The sequence below is a fragment of the Rutilus rutilus genome (assembly GCF_951802725.1).
Source record: "Rutilus rutilus genome assembly, chromosome: 10".
NCBI lineage: Eukaryota > Metazoa > Chordata > Actinopteri > Cypriniformes > Leuciscidae > Rutilus > Rutilus rutilus.
Window position 1 is genome coordinate 1,378,453 of NC_140215.1, and position 21,579 is coordinate 1,400,031.

The 21,579-nt window shown below is 37.1% G+C and overlaps 1 long non-coding RNA gene across 1 annotated transcript; it reads left to right on the top strand.

Annotated features, from left to right (window-relative positions):
- Positions 1–219: 219 nt before the first annotated feature.
- Positions 220–21,205, top strand: LOC311298135. The gene is made up of 3 exons (XR_014628913.1): positions 220–282; positions 2,883–2,956; positions 21,107–21,205. It is a non-coding gene; the product is annotated as an uncharacterized lncRNA (long non-coding RNA).
- Positions 21,206–21,579: the final 374 nt, after the last annotated feature.

The window sequence follows — 21,579 nt, forward strand, 5'->3', positions numbered from 1 at the left end:
ACAGGTAGTCTCTGTATGAAGAATATTTGGGTATAATATGTCACAGTTTACTTTATTTTGCTCTCCTCACTTACATAATGAACTATAGTGTCCTGATCATACTAGTGAAATATTAAAAATGATATCTGGTGTCTGAATAACTTTTGCTTTGACTGTATAATAGCTTTCTATCTTTATTTTGTTGTTTTGTTCAGGTTTGCCCAAAGAAAATGTCAAAGTTGCAGTAGTGACGTGTGGCGCCACAGACTCGGATGAGCCGGTCAGACTGTTGACCAATCATAGGTAACGTCCAGCCGTTCCTTTATTAATTATAATCTAATCATCCGGCATTGAGATCTGTGCTTCTGTTCTGCAGAAATGACTCAGCTTGTGTTGTGTCATTACGCCTCAGAAAACGTTATTAGGACGTTCAAATAAGATCACTGGCTTTTTCAGATGTACAAGTGTGGCATTTGAGTCTGGCTTTGATTTATAACATTGTACATTAATAATGATAATAATAAAACACTAAACTGACCATTTATCATTGATTTTCCAGAAGAATAACTGTACTTGTGACGTACACGGTTATACTGTGATGTGTGTTATTTTACTCTCCTAAAGGACGGGCGAAAACATTGCCCTTTCTTGTTTCTGAAACAATTATTAATCTGTGCTTATGAATATTCTATGGAAATGCAGCTGTACTGAATCACAGATGTCGCGCCGGCTGATTGTTGTCTGTTATAATGTGTTTATGAGGAAGATTTTTGATGATCTTCTCTACATATGTCCATAAACTTCAAGAGCTTGTCAATCAAACACAGCAGATTCGAGACTAAATTCATAATTCAACTGAACAGAATTGAATTGAATTAAACTGAATTGAATTGGCCACTTCACACAAGATATTGAATACAATGGCAGGAAGAGGAGTTTATTAAAAGAAAATCAAGTAATTTTTGTTTACTATTATTTAATCATGTTATGACAAATGTATTTTCTGATACGTATTTTTTGAAGATGTAGACTTCGCCATCATTTCTGCTTTTCTTATTTTGACTTTTTATCTCATAATTGACAGTCATAATAATTTCTTAATTTTTGTCATGTCATAATTTTGACTTCTCAGAACTTTTGTTGTTGAAGACATATTTAAGCACATTAATGAAAATAATAATTTTGACTTTTTATCTCATAATTTTGACTTTTTAATCTCATAATTATGATTAGGCAAACTTCATAATTTCAACTTTATCATAGATTTTTTTATATCAGAATTATTACTTAGTATGTCATAATTATGATTCCTAATTTCAACTTGTCAGAACTTTTGTTGTTGAAGACATATTTAAGCACATTAATGAAAGTAATAATTTTATCATAGATTTGTTTAATATCAGAATTATTACTTAGTATGTCATAATTATGATTTTTGTCCTAATTTCGAATTGTCATTACTTTTTTGTTGAAGATCTAAACATTTATAGACAGTCAGTCATAATTTAGTCTAATCTCAAAATTTCATTTTTTATCTCATAATTATGATTTAGAAAAACAGTCATAATTATGAATATCTCATCATTTAAAATGATTCTCATGATCTCATACTTTTGACTTTTTAATTATTACTTAGTATGTGATATTTATGACGTTAGAATTTCGAGTTATGTCATAACTGTTTTTGCTGTTGAAGATGTAGACATTTTTAAGCAGTTTAATGATTCATAATTGAAGTTTAATTATTCATTTTTCAATGTCATATTTGCAACCTTTTTTTAATCTCAGAATTGACTAAGAAAAACAGACTTCTTATTTTATATACTAGTTACTTGAGTCATAAATTTTTTTTTTTTTATGTAGACATTTAAAGCAGATTTGTGAGCTCTTGTGAGACTGGCAGTGGTGTTGCTCGTTCCCTCAGCTTCAGCACAGTTAATAAGAGCAGATAATTAGGTTATACATTTAATTCCCAGAAGCCAGAAATATTACCTGGCAAATTAGCGCCTCTGGGCTGCGCTCTTAATTACTAATACTCTTATTAAGGGGATGATAGTGAAGCTCTGAGTTATTGTCGCGATGTCGATATGTGTCAGATTATAAAACAGCCAGTCTGATTGGAGGAGCTGATTTATTAACAGCATTATGTTGCATGCATTGCATATCTCACGTTCACCATGCAGAAGCTTTCAGTCTGTGGTCGAATGGCCATTGCAGATACAAATACATCTACCGATAATAATAGAGCCAATGAGATGCATAAATGGGTGTAACAATATATCATATATCAAAAATACAACAATATGTATCGTGTATAGTTCACCCAAACATTTCTGTTTTAGTGTCAGTTCTACATTAAACTACTGTATATAATGTTGAATATAATGTATAATAATGCAATGGGGGAATATTTGTGTGTCCTGATAATGCCAAATGTCTGATGTGTTCCAGTAAAAAGTGGCCTAGATTATTTTAAACACATCTAGTCAGTGTGAAATCATATTCGTCTAAAATAATTCAGTATTTCCAGCTTCAGAATCATGAATATTGTTATTCTTGTGTCAATATTGGGTTTCCAGCACCAAGTCCAAGCCTGTTCATTTACACACACAATGCAATATCAAAGTTAGCATTTTAATCAACAGTATATTTTTGTTAACCTTTCATATGTCTTGGAGTATCGCAGTAATATGGTGATATGTGTCGAATCGTGACATGAGGGTCTCGTTACACCCCTATAAATAACACTTATTTTTGTACAGTATATTCACTATGATAATTAAACACTGTTCATCAGTCAAGGGCTCAAAATGGACAAATATGGAATGAATAATACGTGTCACTTGTGCACCACATGCAGTTCTTCTGTCATAAACATCAGCTAATAAAGGGTTTTTGTCCAGCGTTCAGCCTCACATGATGAGCGGGAGGTTCTGCTGCTGTGAAGAAGCTTTGTGCGGAGAACGAGACGCTCAGGGTGAGTCCAGCTTTTACATCTCTCACTCATGACATGATGACCATCAACGAGCTGGTTATGAGTTATGATTAATGACACCAACTCTCGTGTAGGACATCATCACATCGTTTCAGGTTGTGGAGACGCACAATTAATGCTAATGCACGTCAGAATTGATAATGTTATATGTAATCATTTTGAAAAAATCTCATAATTTAACATGGTTTATCTCATACTTTTGACTTTTAAATATAAAGATTATTTCTTAGTATGTCATATTTATGACTTAGTATGTCGAGTTTTATGTCATAATTTCGAGTTATGTCATAACTTTTTTTTGCTGTTGAAGACGTAGAAATGTTTAAGCCGTTTAATGAATCATAATTTGACTTTTTCAATCTCATAATTTCAACCTTTTTTAATCTCATAATTATGACTAAGAAAAACAGACTTAGTCAATTATTATGTTTCTCGTAGTTTCATATTTTCTTATTTTACATCATAGTCATATTTTTTTTTTTGAAATGTAGAAATTTTTTATGAGCTCTTTGTAAAATCTTTCACTGATAAGATGCAGAGACCATCAATGAGCTGTTTATGAGTTATGATTAATGACACTAACTCTCGTGTAGGACATCATCACAGGGACGTTTGAGACGTTTCAGGTTGTGGAGACGCACAATTAATGCTAATGCATGTCAGAATTGATTATGTTATATGTAATATGTAATAATTTTGTAAAAATCTCATAATTTAACATGGTTTATCTCATACTTTTGACTTTTGAATATAAAAATTATTTCTTAGTATGTCATATTTATGACTTTTTTTCCTCATAATTATGACTTTTATGTCATAATTTCGAGTTATGTCATAACTTTTTTTGCTGTTGAAGACGTAGAAATGTTTAAGCAGTTTAATGAATCATAATTTGACTTTTTTTATCTCATAATTATGACTAAGAAAAATCAACTAAGTCATTATTATTATGCTTCTCGTAGTTTCATATTTTCTTTCATAGTTACTTGAGTCATGACAATTGTTTTTAAATGTAGACATTTTTTATGAGCTCTTCGTAAAGTCTCTCACTCATAAGATGCAGAGATGATGTTACTGACCATCAACGGGCTGTTTATGATTTATGATTAATGAAACTAACTCTCGACAGGGACGTTTGAGACGTTTGAGGTTGTGGAGACGCAGAATTAATGCTAATGCACGTCAGGATTGATTATGTTGAACTAACTAACAAAACGTCAGTGACAAGCTAAAGACAAGCTGGAGAAAAACAGGCATGAAGTGCTTTTATATGGTTTGCAAACAGTTATTATGTCGGAGCCGCCTGTCGTCTCTTCACATAAACACGTTTAAGAGGAAAACACAGTGTGTCTGTAGTAAAAGCGTATGTTGTTTTGCATATTGGCGATGGTGTTTGTGCATTTTGAAGAGAACGAGCCACAGAATACAGTGTTTTCATGTCGCGGCAGTGATGTGGTCCTGCTGTGATGAACAGAGCCAGTTTGTTTTACACCGTAGTTTCTTGAAGATGTATTGGTGGTGTTTTCAGGTTGCCCAGCAATGCTTCTGTATGGACAAGCCTTAGACGAGTCACTCTAGGCTTTAGTGAGTTATAAATCAGTCAGGGAAGTGCAGGTGGCTTCTCATGAGCCCCTGCTGGCGTTTGCTAGGAAAAGACGAGCCGCTGGATACAAATTACAATCAGTGGACATTACGTAACCCTATATGGCATACGTACTAGCTCATTACTAATTATCAGCATGATCAGAAATGAAGGAAACAGTCCTTCTGTCGTCTGACTGATAGTTTAGACATGTTTAGCAAGCGTCCGCCTTCAGCTTGTGTCTTTCTGCTGTCAAATCTGCACTGGTTTTTTAAAGCGGTGTATAATGCCCTTTTCACAAGATGTAAAATAAGTCTCTGATGTCCCCAGAGTGTGTGTGTGAAGTTTTAGCTCAAAATACCCCACAGATATTCTTATATAGCATGTTAAAGTTAAACACACCATTTTGTGTCTGTCCCTTTAAATGCAAATGAGCTGCTGCTTCCGGTACAGAGGGGGCGGAGCTTCAACAGCTTGCACTCACACACACACACACACGCACTGAAAATTTCAAAAACTTTTAGCCTTTTATGTTCAAACCGGAGTCAGACAAAGATGGAGAGACTCAAGAAGAAGAGACAACATGTAGAAGCAACAGGACATTTCTGAATGGTTAGTTGATGAGTTTATGCAGCTGATGTATAGTTATCTTCTAGTCATTGATTAGCATATTCTGTCTTGATAATCTATAAATCGTGTTCAAGGGGCGGGGTTTATGTAAATTCTAGGGTTGGTGATGTCACTAACCCGTGATGAAGCTTGTGTAGTCTCTACCAGCCGTTTGTTGTAGTCCTTAAAAAGTGATTTCTTTAAAAGTAAATATCTCCCTTTGCTCTGAACTTTGAGCGTTGTAACTTTGCAGATGTTGTTTCTGCTCAAACTGCAACATTACACACTAACTAAAGTTAGAAAAGTCAAATCATAATCAACCAGCCCTTTAAGTAAACATAAGAAAAACTTTAATATTGTTAGTAATATTTCAAGATGAACACTTACTGGATTGAAGCAACTTTGGTTAACTTGAAATACATCATTTTAAAGTCCCCCTGTGGTGAAAATCCAGCTTTTAATGTTGTTTATGTGTCTATGTGAATGCTGTTTTTAATATGCTTTAAGACAAACCACGTGTAAATTCATAAGTCCTTGTGTGTCATTGGTTTAGAGCTCATAGGGGTCGGAGTTTGCTACAGAATGTGGCAGATCAGCTGGAAAGTTGCACGTTATTTTCACCTATTTGCATTATGTACAATTATTTCGTAGCGTTTTCCAGAAATAGAAACACAAAGTAGAATCCAGCTACTGAAGCGAAGAATGGACAATACAGAGTAGCGTTTCTTAAAGCATCGTGAGCCTAATGCCGGGGTCAGACTACACAATACTTTAGTCTTTTACGATAGTCACTGTGTCAGATTTTGCAATGTCGACTCCTAAAATCCTTGTCAAGAAACACGTTGCTTCCCGACCAATCATCGCTTGCTCGTGCGTGATGTCACCGAAGAGGCGGAGCTAGCCACTAACTTAAAGTCCCCCTGTAGTCAATTATTTTATCCCTTAAAACTCATCTTTGATCACCAAAATGACATATTTAAACGTTTTTTCCTTGAATAAAATTCTTCATGTCTTAAAATATCTTGAATGTAACTCGACACCCTTGCCTCATTTAGTATGCGCGGCTCTATGAATATGCAAAAGAGCCCCGCCTCCACTCACTCACTCAGCTCAGAGATCCACTGGTTGACGATCACACGTTGATCTGATTGGTTACAAGGTAGTTTGTGACGTCAGAAACACCAGCGATTTCAAAGCGTGTTTTTGAGACTGTCTTTGGTTCACTGCAGTTTTAAGGAGGAAATACTCAGCAATGGTGTCGACTTATGAATTTACACATGCTTTGTCTTAAAGCTGGATTTTCACAACAGGGGGACTTTAAATCTCGTCTTGCACTGTCGTCACTCTTCCTTTTATCCTTCCACTCATTAACATTCGCTCCACCGGATCCCACAGCTCGTGGCCCCGCCCCTTTAAATGCATATGCATTTTAATTTACATAGAAAATACATACTTTACACTGCAGAAGCAAGTAGTAAGTTTTGTATGTTATTATGCATAATCAATATACTATGTAAATGTATATGCATATAAATTTGAATGAATATTTCTATACGCAGATGCACATTATATGCTTTTAAATGTATATGCATAAAAATATACACTGCAGGAATAGTAAGGGTAATATAGCATGCTGTTCTGAACGTGAACTGATTTGTGTGTGTTTGTGTGTGTGTGTGTGTGTGTGTGTGTGTGTGTGTTGAAAATGCAGTTTTGTCAGTCCCTAATGCTGCTGATGAACCTGTTCAGACAGGAATATGCCGAATCCTCCCAGCAATCTTCACACCGTGATTGAACGAGTCGTTTCTGTGGCATCGCTTGAACATCAAGCCTCGCTCTCGGCAGACATGACACTAAAAGACTTTTTCCCGAGTCACTTGTCACGGAAGTGAGAGGCAGTGAGACACTAGGAAGGGCTCATTCATCTGGATGGGATTCCTCAAAGTTTCAGCACTAAATTAGGAGCATGAGTCACTCTAGATGAATGATTCATCTCAGGTTTCATAAATCTCTGTAAACCGGTGAGGGGATTGTCTCTCTCAGAAGCTGATCTCTTATATCTGCTCTCTGTGACGAACACATGAAGACATTAATAATAACCTCAACCAACAGATTTTACATATCGGTGAAGAGCTACTCAGTTCAGGAAGATTTCCCACAGTTAAAACACTTCTATCTCAGAGTCAAGTGTGAGATGTTCAGCTTAAGTTGGTAGTTTGACGTCTTGATGAGAGAAACGCTGACAAAACTTTGATTTGTTTGATTGACAAGGTTCCCATGTTCATTGAAAATATACACGGCAGAAATAGTAAAAGCATAGTTTGTAATTTTGTCATTTCTATATAGTATGTAAATGTATATGCTGTATTATATTCATATAAATGTACATACTTCATAGAAAATACAAAATAACATACTATGTATATTATATATCGGATGTAAGCTTATTTGCATATACATTTAACGCATAAGCATATTGATAAATGCATACGAATGTATATGCATAAAAATGTATGATATAGAAAATACATATTTCGCATTTTCTATATAGTCTGTACATGTGTAAAATATCTATATGAATATGCATATATGCATTTAAATTGATATGCATACAATTGATGCATATAAATTTAGATACTAAATAGAAAATGCATAACACTATGTATTTTCTATATCGTATGTGCATTTATATGCATATATCTTTATGAATATGCATATTACATACATTTAAATTTATATACATATTAGTTTAGAGACTGTACAGAAAATGCATACTAAACACTGCAGAAATACTATAGTGTAATTTTGTATTTCTATATATTATGTAAATAAATACACTGTATCCATATGCTTATTATATACATATACATACTAAATAGAAAATACAAAATGACATACCGGTACTATGTATTTTCTATATCGTATGTAAACTTATTTGCATATACATTTAATGCATAAGCATATAGATAAATGCATACAAATGTATATGCATATAAATATACATTCGATATAGAATACATAGTGTGATATTTTGCATTTTCTATATAGTATGTAAATGTGTATGCATATATCTGTATGAATATGCAAATTAAATGCATTTAAAATGTAAATGTATATGCACATAAATGTATATACTATATAGAAATTACATGCTATACACTGCAGAAATAGTAAGTGTAGTATGTTGTGTATTATAGAAATTAAAATATATTTTATATTCAGTTCAATTCAATTTACATTGAATTTATTTGTATAGCGCTTTTCACAATTTTTAAAGCAGCTTTACAGAAAATGCATGTTCATACAGATATATGCATATATATAGAAAATATCATGGAAGTTTAAAATTGTGGTTTCCTGAAAAAAGTTATGGAAACAAACAAAAGCCACGGGATAATTTACTCTAAATTCACTATTCAGTGATTCATTTTAAATCTCAATATCCATTATTCAGCTGATATGGATAATTCTTATGTATCTGACACGCTTTGATTCAGTCCTGTCACGTCACTGTTGGCTTCTAACAGGCCGTCATCAGTCTGGTGTTTGAAACAGCAGGAGATCTTCAGTCCAGAAATGAAAGGATATAGAGGTGACCTTGCAAAGCATGCAAATTAGATGCAGAACAGATGCTTCCTGATATTCTCATTGGCTAGAGCGAGTTGATTTCCTTATGCTGCCAAGTCTCTGACTTTAATATTACATGTATCAAAAGGTCAAAGGAACAAAATGATAAAAGATAACGTCATTACTACAAATGATTCATGGGTAACACTTTACAATAAGGTTCATTAGTTAACATTAGTTAGTTAACATGAACTAATAATGACCAATACTTCTACAGCATTTATTAATCTAAGTTCATATTAATTTCAACATTTACTAATACATTATTAAAATCAAAGATTGTATTAGTTAACATTAGTTAATGCACTGTGAACTAACATGAACAAACAATGAACAGCTGGATTTTTATTAACTAACATTAACAAAGATTAATAAATAGTGTAACAAATATATTGATCATTGTTAGTTCATGTTAGTAAATACAATAATGTTAACTAATGAATCTTATTGTAAAGTGTTACCGATTTACGATTAATTCAAATAGTTACATTTCCAGGTGAATGTGAAATGTGGGATTTGGATGGAGAAAATGTGGTGGTAAAAAAGAAGGAATTGATTATTACAAGCAAAAAGGAAGTTTATTTCATTGCATTTAGATGAAAGATTGTGAGAAACAAACAAGTTTCCCTGTGGAATGACGGACAGTTTGGCCCGAGCAATAGACTTTCCTCCAAGCTATTTACAATTGCCTTGCAAAGCTTTACACTGGTGGAAAAATCTCAGAAATGTCCGAAATGCTCCCGACAGCGTGAGCTTTCTGAAGGAAATGCATCAACAAAGTCCAGAGGCAAAGCACTTTTGATTTCTTTAAACTGAGAGAGACTCCAGAGTTAATGGAGAGGATATTTCCTGCGTTCCAGAAGAAAACATTTCCTCAATTTTGTAAAGCGTAACGGTGTGTTTGTGAAGAGATGTCGTCATCGTCCTCCGCGAGGGACTTACACTCACAGCCAAATGTCCTTCAGCTTCAGACAAACATCTCAGTCATGCTCAGAATAATAATAGAAGTCACTGTGAAGTAAATAAGGAACGCAACATGTCCGTGATGCCGCTAATGAGTGGATTGTTGGCTGTTAGCCTGAGGTGAAGTCCGTCCTGAACTCTCTGATCATCAATCGTTATCAAGATCACACTATAGATTTCTGCATTATATGACTGTGCAAATATGTGGATTTCTGGATGCATGAGGTACTCAGATGACACACACACACACACTTACAGTCACACACACACACACACACACACACACACACACACACACACACACACACTGCATGTTTATAGTGTTTGTAAACATTCCTTTTATTGACTATGAATTTGATTATCTGAATGTAATAATAAAATGTGACTTATTCATCAATGCAGCTTTTCCCTCAATGCTATTTTGAAACGGTGCGACTTACACATGGAAAAAACATGATGAGGTCATGTGACACAGATGTAGCATGATGAGGTCATGTGACAGATGTAGCATGATGAGGTCATGTGACACAGATGTAGCATGAGGTCATGTGACACAGATGTAGCATGATGAGGTCATGTGACACAGATGTAGCATGATGAGGTCATGTGACAGATGTAGCATGATGAGGTCATGTGACAGATGTAGCATGATGAGGTCATGTTGCAGATGTAGCATGATGAGGTCATGTTGCAGATGTAGCATGATGAGGTCATGTTGCAGATGTAGCATGATGAGGTCATGTGACACAGATGTAGCATGATGAGGTCATGTGACAGATGTAGCATGATGAGGTCATGTGACAGATGTAGCATGATGAGGTCATGTGACAGATGTAGCATGATGAGGTCATGTTGCAGATGTAGCATGATGAGGTCATGTTGCAGATGTAGCATGATGAGGTCATGTGACGCAGATGTAGCATGATGAGGTCATGTGACGCAGATGTAGCATGATGAGGTCATGTGACAGATGTAGCATGATGAGGTCATGTGACAGATGTAGCATGATGAGGTCATGTGACAGATGTAGCATGATGAGGTCATGTGACACAGATGTAGCATGAGGTCATGTGACGCAGATGTAGCATGATGAGGTCATGTGACGCAGATGTAGCATGATGAGGTCATGTGACAGATGTAGCATGATGAGGTCATGTGACACAGATGTAGCATGAGGTCATGTGACGCAGATGTAGCATGATGAGGTCATGTGACGCAGATGTAGCATGATGAGGTCATGTGACGCAGATGTAGCATGAGGTCATGTGACGCAGATGTAGCATGATGAGGTCATGTGACGCAGATGTAGCATGATGACATGTGACGCAGATGTAGCATGATGAGGTCATGTGACAGATGTAGCATGATGAGGTCATGTGACAGATGTAGCATGATGAGGTCATGTGACAGATGTAGCATGATGAGGTCATGTTGCAGATGTAGCATGATGAGGTCATGTTGCAGATGTAGCATGATGAGGTCATGTTGCAGATGTAGCATGATGAGGTCATGTGACACAGATGTAGCATGATGAGGTCATGTTGCAGATGTAGCATGATGAGGTCATGTGACACAGATGTAGCATGATGAGGTCATGTGACAGATGTAGCATGATGAGGTCATGTGACAGATGTAGCATGATGAGGTCATGTGACAGATGTAGCATGATGAGGTCATGTTGCAGATGTAGCATGATGAGGTCATGTTGCAGATGTAGCATGATGAGGTCATGTGACACAGATGTAGCATGATGAGGTCATGTTGCATTTGATCGTTTTTTTATTCGGAATGAAACAGAAGTTGTGATTGTCTTTTCTTCCCTATCCACCTTTGTTGTGAAAGCAATGTAGGATGTTTGCATTACAGTTGCATGATGTTTTAACCCGTAATAATCATGCATTTAACTCATGCATCAGCTGAAGTGACTCACGCGTGTTTCTTCTATCGTCTCGTTCCCGCTGGAGTCTCTGAGATCCAGCATGAGTGTATGTTTGGCCCTCAGCTCTGTCTGCGCTCATCACATCAGCTGCACTTGATCTACACACACACACACACACACACACACACACAACATGTAATGGTGTTTCAGCGTTTGCTCTGAGACCTACGGGCTCTTTGTAAAGACAAATGAATCAGCTCTCTGAGGATCGGTTGCACGACTCCAGGACAAAACGAGACTTAATCCAGGTCAGAGTTGATGAATGGACACAGCTAATGCAGACTTTCTCATCCTCCATCTGTCTTTTCTAAATATGCGCTCGTTTAATTGAGTGATATGGACAGGAACTCGAATGAAACTCTACTCACTTGTCAAGTCACCTTTATTTATATAGCGCTTTTTACAATACAGATTGCTTCAAAGCAGCTTCACAGTGATAACATGAAAATAATACAAGAAAGTTTGTTTCTAGAAGAAAATTGCGTCATCGTCCACCTTAAGGAAGGCAGATCAATAATATTGTTGAATATTAAATGTCCCCAACTAAGCAAGACAAAAGTCAAGGCAAGAGTGGCAAGAAACCAAAACTCCATCGGTGACAGAATGGAGAAAAAAACCTTGGGAGAACCCAGACTCAGTCGCTCAGTTCTCCTCTGGCCAACGAGCGAACAGTGTATGACGGCCCGGATCCGGCTGACTTCAGTAAACTGGGGAGGGACTGGTTGACACTTCAGGGATGAGTCGTGGACGTGTGCAAGCGCAGGTCCACCATCTGATCGGGATATAGCCCGGATCCGGCTGACTTCGGTAAACAGGGAAGGGACTGGTTGACACTTCAGGGATGAGTCGTGGACGTGTGCAAGCGCAGGTCCACCATCTGATCGGGATATAGCCCGGATCCGGCTGACTTTAGTAAACAGGGAAGGGACTGGTTGACACTTCAAGACTGCGTCGTGGACGTGTCCAGGCACAGGTCCACCATCTGATCTGGATCCGGCCCGGATCCGGCTGGCTTTAGTAAACCTCGGAATAAACAGAAAGACTAACATTAGCGTAACAAGTACATCAGGTGTTATAGGAAGTGTCCCCGGTTCCTGCTGACCTAATCTATGCAGCCTAATAAACATTTAACTGATTTGAATAATAGAAATGTAATGTTCTATATGAATGCCAGGTAAAAGAGATGCGTCTTTAGTCTAGCTTTGACCTGACAGAGTGTGTCTGCTTCCCGGACAATGTTAGGAAAACTCTTCCAAAGTTTTGGTGCTAAATAGGAAAGGATCTACCGCCAGAAGTCGATTTTGATATTCTAGGTATTATCAACTGGCCCGAATTTTGCGATTGCAGTAGATGTGAAGGACTATAATGCGTTAAGAGCTCGCTCAAGTACTGCAGAGCTAAACCATTTAGTGCTTTGTAAATAATCAGCAATATTTTAAAATGTATACAATGTTTAATAGGGAGCCAGTGCAGTGTTGACAGAACCGGGCTAATATGGTCATACTTCCTGGATCTAGTAATAATACTATAATACTTAATAGTGGGTTAAAAATAACCCAACTAGTAACCCAACTATGGGGTGGTATAGCACCGTCCCAACGATGGGTAATTTTAACCCAATGCATTGGGTTAAAAGTGACCCAACAGTTAAATTAACTATTTATTTGTATTTATGTTAATAAAATATGTAGGCTATATAAAACATATTTTTAATAAATAAAATACACTTTGTTTTCAAATACAGATTGTTTATTTATATAAACAATAAATATGTCTCAACAAATATATATTTTTTTAAATTACAAACTAAATATTGGGGAGTCTAGGATTTATTTAAATATACATAATTGTGTACATTAATTCAAAATACACAAGTGTCCCTGCCAACAGTCGGGCTATTAGAAATCATCCAACGATTTTTAAAATGACCCAACATTTTTGGAAAATAACCCAACATAGTGGCCCAATATGTGTAACCCAACGGTTGGGTTAAAAAAAATAACCCAACATTTTTTAATTGTGTAACCAGCTTTTGTGCTTCAGTGTTTATCTGTGCATTCGAGCTGTGAACATCTCAGTCTTCATAACACAGATAATGCTGGGATGTTCCTTCTTACAAGTCTGAAAATCCATATTCTTGGGAAATGCAATTTGTTCACACAACTAACCGATATATTGAACATTCACTATACACTGCTGTTCAAAAGTGTTTCGAGTATGATTTTTCTTTTACGTTTTTGAATGCATTGTGATTCTGAATTAAGCTAATTCATGGCGAAAGTGTGTTGTATGTTAAAGCGATAAGCGTCCGCTTCTCAAGGATCGGCCTGATGTCCTTTATGCTCTGTATCTATTTATTCCTCGTCTCCCCTGAAGACTCTCCGGCATTGACTGTAAAAGTGTGAATGAGGTTAACTTGCTCCCGCAGGCATGAAACGCCAGCCGCTCGCTGGTAACACACACACACACACACGCGGCCGTGTGTTTTATCGTCTCAGGGTGAATCTGCTCCTGTTGTCTCTCTCGATACGGTATAACCGGACCGGCCGTTCCTCTGGGACTGTTTGCCATTTGGATGGGAGTTTTCCTGAGGTTAATGAATGCTGTTGCAGAGCTTTATGTGCTGCATTTCCAGACTGAAATCATTTTCCAAAGCCACTGTATGTAATTGAACTCTTTGAGAGGCGACACGCTTCTGTGATTCTGCACAGGGTCTCGGCATATCTGATCCAGTTACTCTGGACAAGAATCGACCACTTAGACAGGAGTGTGTGTCGACTTTGAGATCAGAATTTATGTGCATTCAAAAACTAATATGTAGGGATTATTTCACAGAGATAATTGTCCTCTGTAAAGCTGTTGTTTTGGGGCTCTAGAACAGGTTTTCCTGAATTTATTATTTTGAATAATCAATGTATTGAATGTTGAATGTTGATTATTTTCCCCATATTCTCCATTGTTGCAGCTCCTCTCTTCCCAGTCTGTCAGTAACGATCAGGACTGTGTTTTCCGAAAGCATCGTTAGCCAACTATAGTCGCAAGTTCTGTCGTTAGCAGCAGTTCAACGAGTCTGTGTTTCCTGAAACCATCGTTCCAACAAACATTCGCAAACAGCATCTCAGAGTTGTGTGTTTGAAACGACAGATCTAGATCTCGACCTGTGGTTAGAAGAAGAGTTTCTAGTTTTCATGACAGGTGGACTCAATAAAACATTTATCTTGAGCAAAATAATCAAGCTGATATTCAGTACAATGTCTATATTCAGATATTCAGTACTATATCGTTCATTTAGAATACATACAAATGTCATTTACGTTTTTTAGTTTGTCAAGAGACTTAAAGTGTAGTTCCTGAAGAGTGTGCATGTGTGAACGAGCTCTAGTGCGCAAGAACGAGTCTATGATTGAATCTGGAAATAAAGAAAAACAACTGAGAAAAATGAGAAATATTCCTCAGATGGCATGTCGGTAATTTATAGCAAAACATCTAGCGTTAATTCGATCTCAAACAGAGTCATTAGAAGTAGTTATTACTCCATACGTGTGTGACATCATTAAAGGGTTAGTTCACCCAAAAATGAAAATTCTGTCAGTAATTACTCACCCTCATGTTGTTCCAACCATGTAAGTCTTTCGTTCATCTTCGGAACACAAATTAAGATATTTTTGATGAAATCTGACAGAATTTTGACTCCTCCATAGGCTTCCAGTGTGACCGAAACTCACCGGCCCAGAATAGTTATTAAAACATCGTTAAAATAGTCCAAGTAACTACAGTGGCACTACATTAAGTTTATCATGCGACGAGAATACTTTTTGTGCGCAAAAACAAACAAAAATAACGACTTTTTTCCACTTTTCATTTCCTTCTCTCTGGGCCTCGTAGTGTGTTTGCGCTGCGCGTCTGTGTTGCACGTCATCACGCAACACACACATGACCGGCGTCGGCCAATAGTGAGCCTACGTGGTGACGTGTAACACAGACGCGCTGCGCAAAAACACTACGCGAACCAACTAGACATCCAGAGAGAAGGAAATGAATAGTGGAATAAAGTCGTTATTTTTGTTTGTTTTTGCGCACAAAAAGTATTCTCGTCGCTTGATATACTTAAGATTGAGCCACTGGAGTCACTTGGACTATATTAACGATCTCTTTAATAACTTTTCTGGGCCAGCAAGTTTCGGTCACACTGGAAGCCTATGGAGGAGTGAAACATGGCTCAGATTTCATCAAAAATATCTTAATTTGTGTTCCGAAGATGAACGAAGGTCTTACGCGGTTGGAACAACATGAGGGTGAGTAATTACTGACAGAATTTTAATTTTTGGGTGAACTAACCCTTTAACCAACGTGGTTGAACGACCAATTCGCGACAGTACAGTTTCTGGAAACAGTCGTGACTCGCTCACTATGATGAATCTTACTATGATAGTTAAGCAGTGAGTTATGGGAAACACACCCCTGTTTAGTTCCTGTCTCTATGAAGCCCCTCCTTCTGAAACCACACTGTGCTCTGATTGGCCGGCTGGATTAGTGTGTTGTGATTGGTCTAGCGCTTCGAGTGTGTTTGGGAAATGTCCCGCCCCTTACCATAACCGCCAGTTTAACACACTACTAAGTAACTCAACCAGGCCCCGCCCCTTTATTCTGCGCATGAATTATTATAATGAGGAATATTGTGACTTGTTCGTTCCAGGAAGAAACTCAAGACTACAATGGAGGCGTTTCAGGAGTTCACTGACACTGATATAGAGAATAACTCCCACTGGAGGAAGTAGTTTTTTGTTATTAATGAGATTTTATTATTTGCCACACACAGATATATGCAGAGTACAACTTCTGTGAAATCTGGTAACCTGGAAATAATAATGGAAAGTGATAATAAAACAAAATAACAATGGTTTATTCAGTAGACTGAGACAAGTCCTCAGACGCACAGAGAATGGGAAGTAAACAAACACAGAGTGTGTTATGAAGCTGTAACCCTTTGTTTAGGAGTTGTACACATTCTCAATTGTCTTGACGAGTGAGTTTTCTTGACTTCTGAAGCAGAGGATTGTGGGTTTTCTGAAAGGGAAGGTGGGCGGCAGTCAGGTTGTGTTTCGCTGTCATCTCTGCTGCAAGCAAATACTTTCTCTGTGACGTTAAAAACAGGACCTGCCAATGTTAGGTGACAGAAACATTGTTCAATTGTGTGGAAATTGCTGGGGGGTCCGAAGCTCTCAGAATGAGTTCCTGTCTGAACAGGTTTAATGTGAACACGGCTTCATTTGCAAGATAAACTCCAGTTCATGTTCAGAATAGCAGACTAATATGCAGGGCCGTCGCTAGTGGGGTGAAAGGTGGTGACAATTATAGGGGCCCCATAAAATCCAGCAGTTATACTATATAGGCCCCTGTTGTATGAGCAATTCTAATATTTATATTAGTTGTAGGCCTATGCCTGAGATTTAAATGAAAACCACAAAAACATACAATTTGGTTAAATATTTTTTCCAAATATCTGCTTCTCTTACCTCCCTAAAAATGGTTTAGTCCAATCTAAAGTATTTATTAATTATTCAGTCAGTGACAAACATCAGATGGACCCAATACAACTGTAAGTCCCACCCCAGCTCGTGAACAGAACCAATCAGAGTTGAAGCGGCAGTGCCTGAAGTTAACGATGAACTTGGTGGAAGAGCAGGAGACTGACTGACAAAATGTCGGGGAAAAGAAAACATAAATCAGGGAACCAGAAACGCCATGGAAAGAAGGAGAGGGAGGCAGTTGTAATTTTAATATAAACATTTCACTTTTAAAATAAAAGTTTTACAACAACATCACCATCTTCTGTTATATGTGGGCCTCCATGCACATCTATTTACAGTATATATTGGTGGAGGCCCACATCAATATTTAGCCCTGCTAACATGTATGTACAGTAGAGAGCTGCACGATTCATCGTGAAAAGATCATGATCTCATTTCAAACACCCATTCGATCCAGAGAGAGCCGTTGTCATGTATAGATATGAAACGGCTTTTCAACCACACACTGTCATTATTTCTGTCTGACAATCATTCAGATTATCACAGAAGTACTGGATAAAAGTTTATAGTTCGGATGTAATCACTGATGTCTACGGTAGTGATCAAAATAGAGCAAATCACCTTTTGAAAGTAGCTTGATGCTTCAAATAACGATTGTTTCAATTACATCGTTACACCAGTAGGTGGCGACAAGTGACTGTTAAAAATGTGTTTGTTACTGAATCATTCATTCAAGAGATTTGTTCAAAAACGCTGATTCATTCAGTAATGAAACAAGTGAAGTCATTGTGAGTGAGTCATTGAATCATTCACTTAAGAGATTCGTTTAAAAATGTTAAAATTTAAAATGTAATTTTTTTACTTTAAATGGGAACGTTAGCAGAACGCTTTCAGAATATATTTTCGTTAGCTGGGATAATACAATGTGCTCAACTTGACCTTTTATTTACAATGTGATGAATGAACAAGTAGTGATCGCATCTGTGATTTCTTAGTGCATGCAACGTTTTTCTCTTTAAAAAAACTAAATAATTTACCTTATGAAATCCTGGAGTGATTTTATCTTTAATAATTTCATGTATCAATCCACAAGATGCAGTATTATGTTATATTGTGAACATTAATAGTCTATTAGTCTAATGTTTGGGCTGAAACTAAATATTCTTGCGCAATATTCGTTAAAGTTAAAAAAAAAATTAAATAATACATAAAAAAACATGATTGTGACAGGATTGTAGCTTGTGACAAATTTTTTATTATTATTATTATTATTAGCATTTCTGCTAACAGTTTACAATAAGGTCCCATTAGTTAACATTACTTAATGCATTTATTAACAGTGAGTAATTCCATTTTTACAGTATTTATTAATCCTTGTTGACAGCTGTTCATTGTTAGTTCATAGTCCATTAAATAATATTAACAGATTCAACTTTTGATTTTAATAATGTATTAGTAAATAATGAAATTAACTAAGATTAATAAATGCAGTAGAAGCATTTAGTTCATGTTAACTAATCCAACCCTGTTGTAAAGTGTTAGAGTATTTCTTCAGTTCAGAGTTTATAAAGGTGTGTGTATTACAGTATTTCAGCTCTCCGTCAGATGAAACTGCATTAGGTGAAGAGATTTGCGCTCCGCACGTGTCCTGAAATGACTCTTGAATTAATCCTCAAAGCAGGGATGATGGGACTCATTTTAAGCTGCTGGCAGTGAGTGTGTAACTGTACATGGACATTTACATTCAGAGCTGACGATGAGAAATAAGGCCCTGTTTACAGCTGATATTAGGATGTGTTTTAGTCGAAGTGGACGACTCTAATTACAGCTGTAAACTGGGTCTAAAACAGTTTGAGCTCGTCCACTTTCGACCATTTCCATAGTCAAAAACTCATTCAATCAGATTGCTTAATATGTTTTCGTCTGAAACGGATCTTTTTCTCTCCGTTTTGGCCTTCCGTCCACATTGAAACCGTGTTTTTATTAATGAGAACGAAGCTTTTTGAAAATGCTCTACTAAGGGTACGTTTAGGCTTACACGACAACGATACACTTAAAACTTAGAAGTTTTTCCTTTGAGAACTGCGTACAGACTACCCTGGAAATCCAGAGTTCTCGCGAGAGCACAAGTTGAATTTGCTAAGCGAGTTACTCTGGTGTCGAGTAATGATGCTCATTAAATATGCCCTTGTATCCGAGCTGCACCAATCACATCGGGTTATCTGATATAGGCGGGCCAGAGGCGAGTTAAACAGATGACGACAGCGCAAGTCATTAGTAAACATTGCAAGATGGCTATGGATGAACACCAGTTGTTTGAAACGGCTTTGGCCGCTACAGTGAACGAGTTAGACTTGGCTTTTTATCTAAAAGAGGAACAGAAGACGGCGCTCGAATCCTTCCTTTGCAAGAAGGGCGTTTTTGCTGTTTTGCCGACCGGATACGGCGAGAGTCTAATCTACCAGTTAGCTCCGCTGGCAGCTAAGCGTATGGGGTTTATTGTTGTGATTGGTCGTAGTGTTATCCAATTGCGTGCAGTGAGATTTTCATGCTTGGTGCCGCCCCTCGAGCTGGCCGATTTTCATTAGTCGATGCCAGACCATTAATCTTTCAGATTTAGGTCTGGATTTCAGACGACACCATTGTGAAAACGATCCCCATTCACACGGATCCACGAACACGACTAAAAACGCTGTGTTCTGCTGCCTGGCCAGTAGATGGCGATGAAACACAAAGACTGAACACTAATGCGCATGTGCATGACATCATCGTCGTCAGAGATTTGCGTTTTTGTTGTTTTACACAGAGACCATTTTCAAAAACTTGCACTTTGAAACGCGTTTTCAAAAGTTTGTTACACCCAAAACGCAGATGTCGTGTAAACAAACGGCCAAAACGCATAAATCGTTTTTTAGTGTTAGTTGTGGCGCATAGGCTAATGTGCCAATGTTTATCTCAGTATTGGTGACTGTTATGTGCTGTTCACTTTCACACTGTTGCTAAAATATGTCACTTTGCACACTCTTCATATCACAGTCCTGCAAACATGACAGAAAATTCACTCGCATTTGCTGTCCTGCAGTAAAACATGAGCAGTTTTAACGTTTTAGACCAAACTTATAATGTTGAGAACAACCTGGACAATCAGTGAATGCTGAGATATTTAGCAAATTAAATGATCCTGTCAGAAGAATTGAGCTCTTTATTTAATCTTAGTTAATTTATGAGGGTTTAAATTAACTAAGATTAGGAGGGTCATAAACCCTCAGGGTTTACGCATGCAAGTTTAGCGTTTTGCAAGAAACTTTTGGAAAACGCTAGTGTGGACGGAGAGCATTTTCAAACAAAATTTACTGACATAATGCGTGAAAGTAAAGTGCTCTAGCCAGAAAGGATTTAAAAAGTTTGGTTTGAAGATGAAAAACATACTATATTAGCACAAAATGATCTCACCATTCCTGATTTCTAACACACTCCCAGCGTTCGTCGTGATCTTGCGGCTTCAGAGCAGAAACGAAAGCTCACGCTGACCCGCATGTTTTCCATCGTCTCCGGTCGCGGTCATATGTAAATTGCACGAGCTTATTTCGATCATAATATCTGAAGAAAAAAAAAAAAAAAAAACTATTACCTGTCCATAGACCCTCCTCTCGAAGAAATCAGGACAGAGGTGGTTGAAAGTGGACAAAAGAGACGGATTAAAACACCAGGTATAAACGGAAACGCATCTTGATCTTAATACCAGGCGTAAACATAACGAACAACTGTATGTCCATCTTCTGGCCTTTAACCTGGAACATTCTCCACTGTGCTTTCATGTTTCCTCATGGTCATGACATGCACACGTGATATTAATAACATGCGGTTTTGTGTTTCCACAGCTGACTTTGATTCTTTTGCCGTGGCGTTTAGAGGGTTTGTCCAGAGATAAGGATCGATGTCTCCCGCTGCACGTGCTCATGCTCATCATCAACAATGGTATGTAATATCGATTTCTCAATTTTAATCGATTCTCATTTTGATGAACTGATATAAATTCCTAAATCCGAAGAATCGATCTTTAATGTTTTCAGTTGATGAATAAACAAAACTTTTTAGCGCCTCCCATGCAACACATCGCAATCACATTAAGCTTTAATTGTTACTTTTGATATGAAACGTCTCAGATTTCAAATTCTGTTAATTTTATTACGAAATTCAAACAATAAATACAATTTTGGCGCTCTTTAATGTGACGTGACGGATCGCGTTCAATGACCATAGTTAGCGAGATAAAATAAACCGTAGAGAGTGTTACAAGTTAAACTAAACGGAAATATCTAATGTTGCTTTGGAAATAAAATTATTTCAGTTA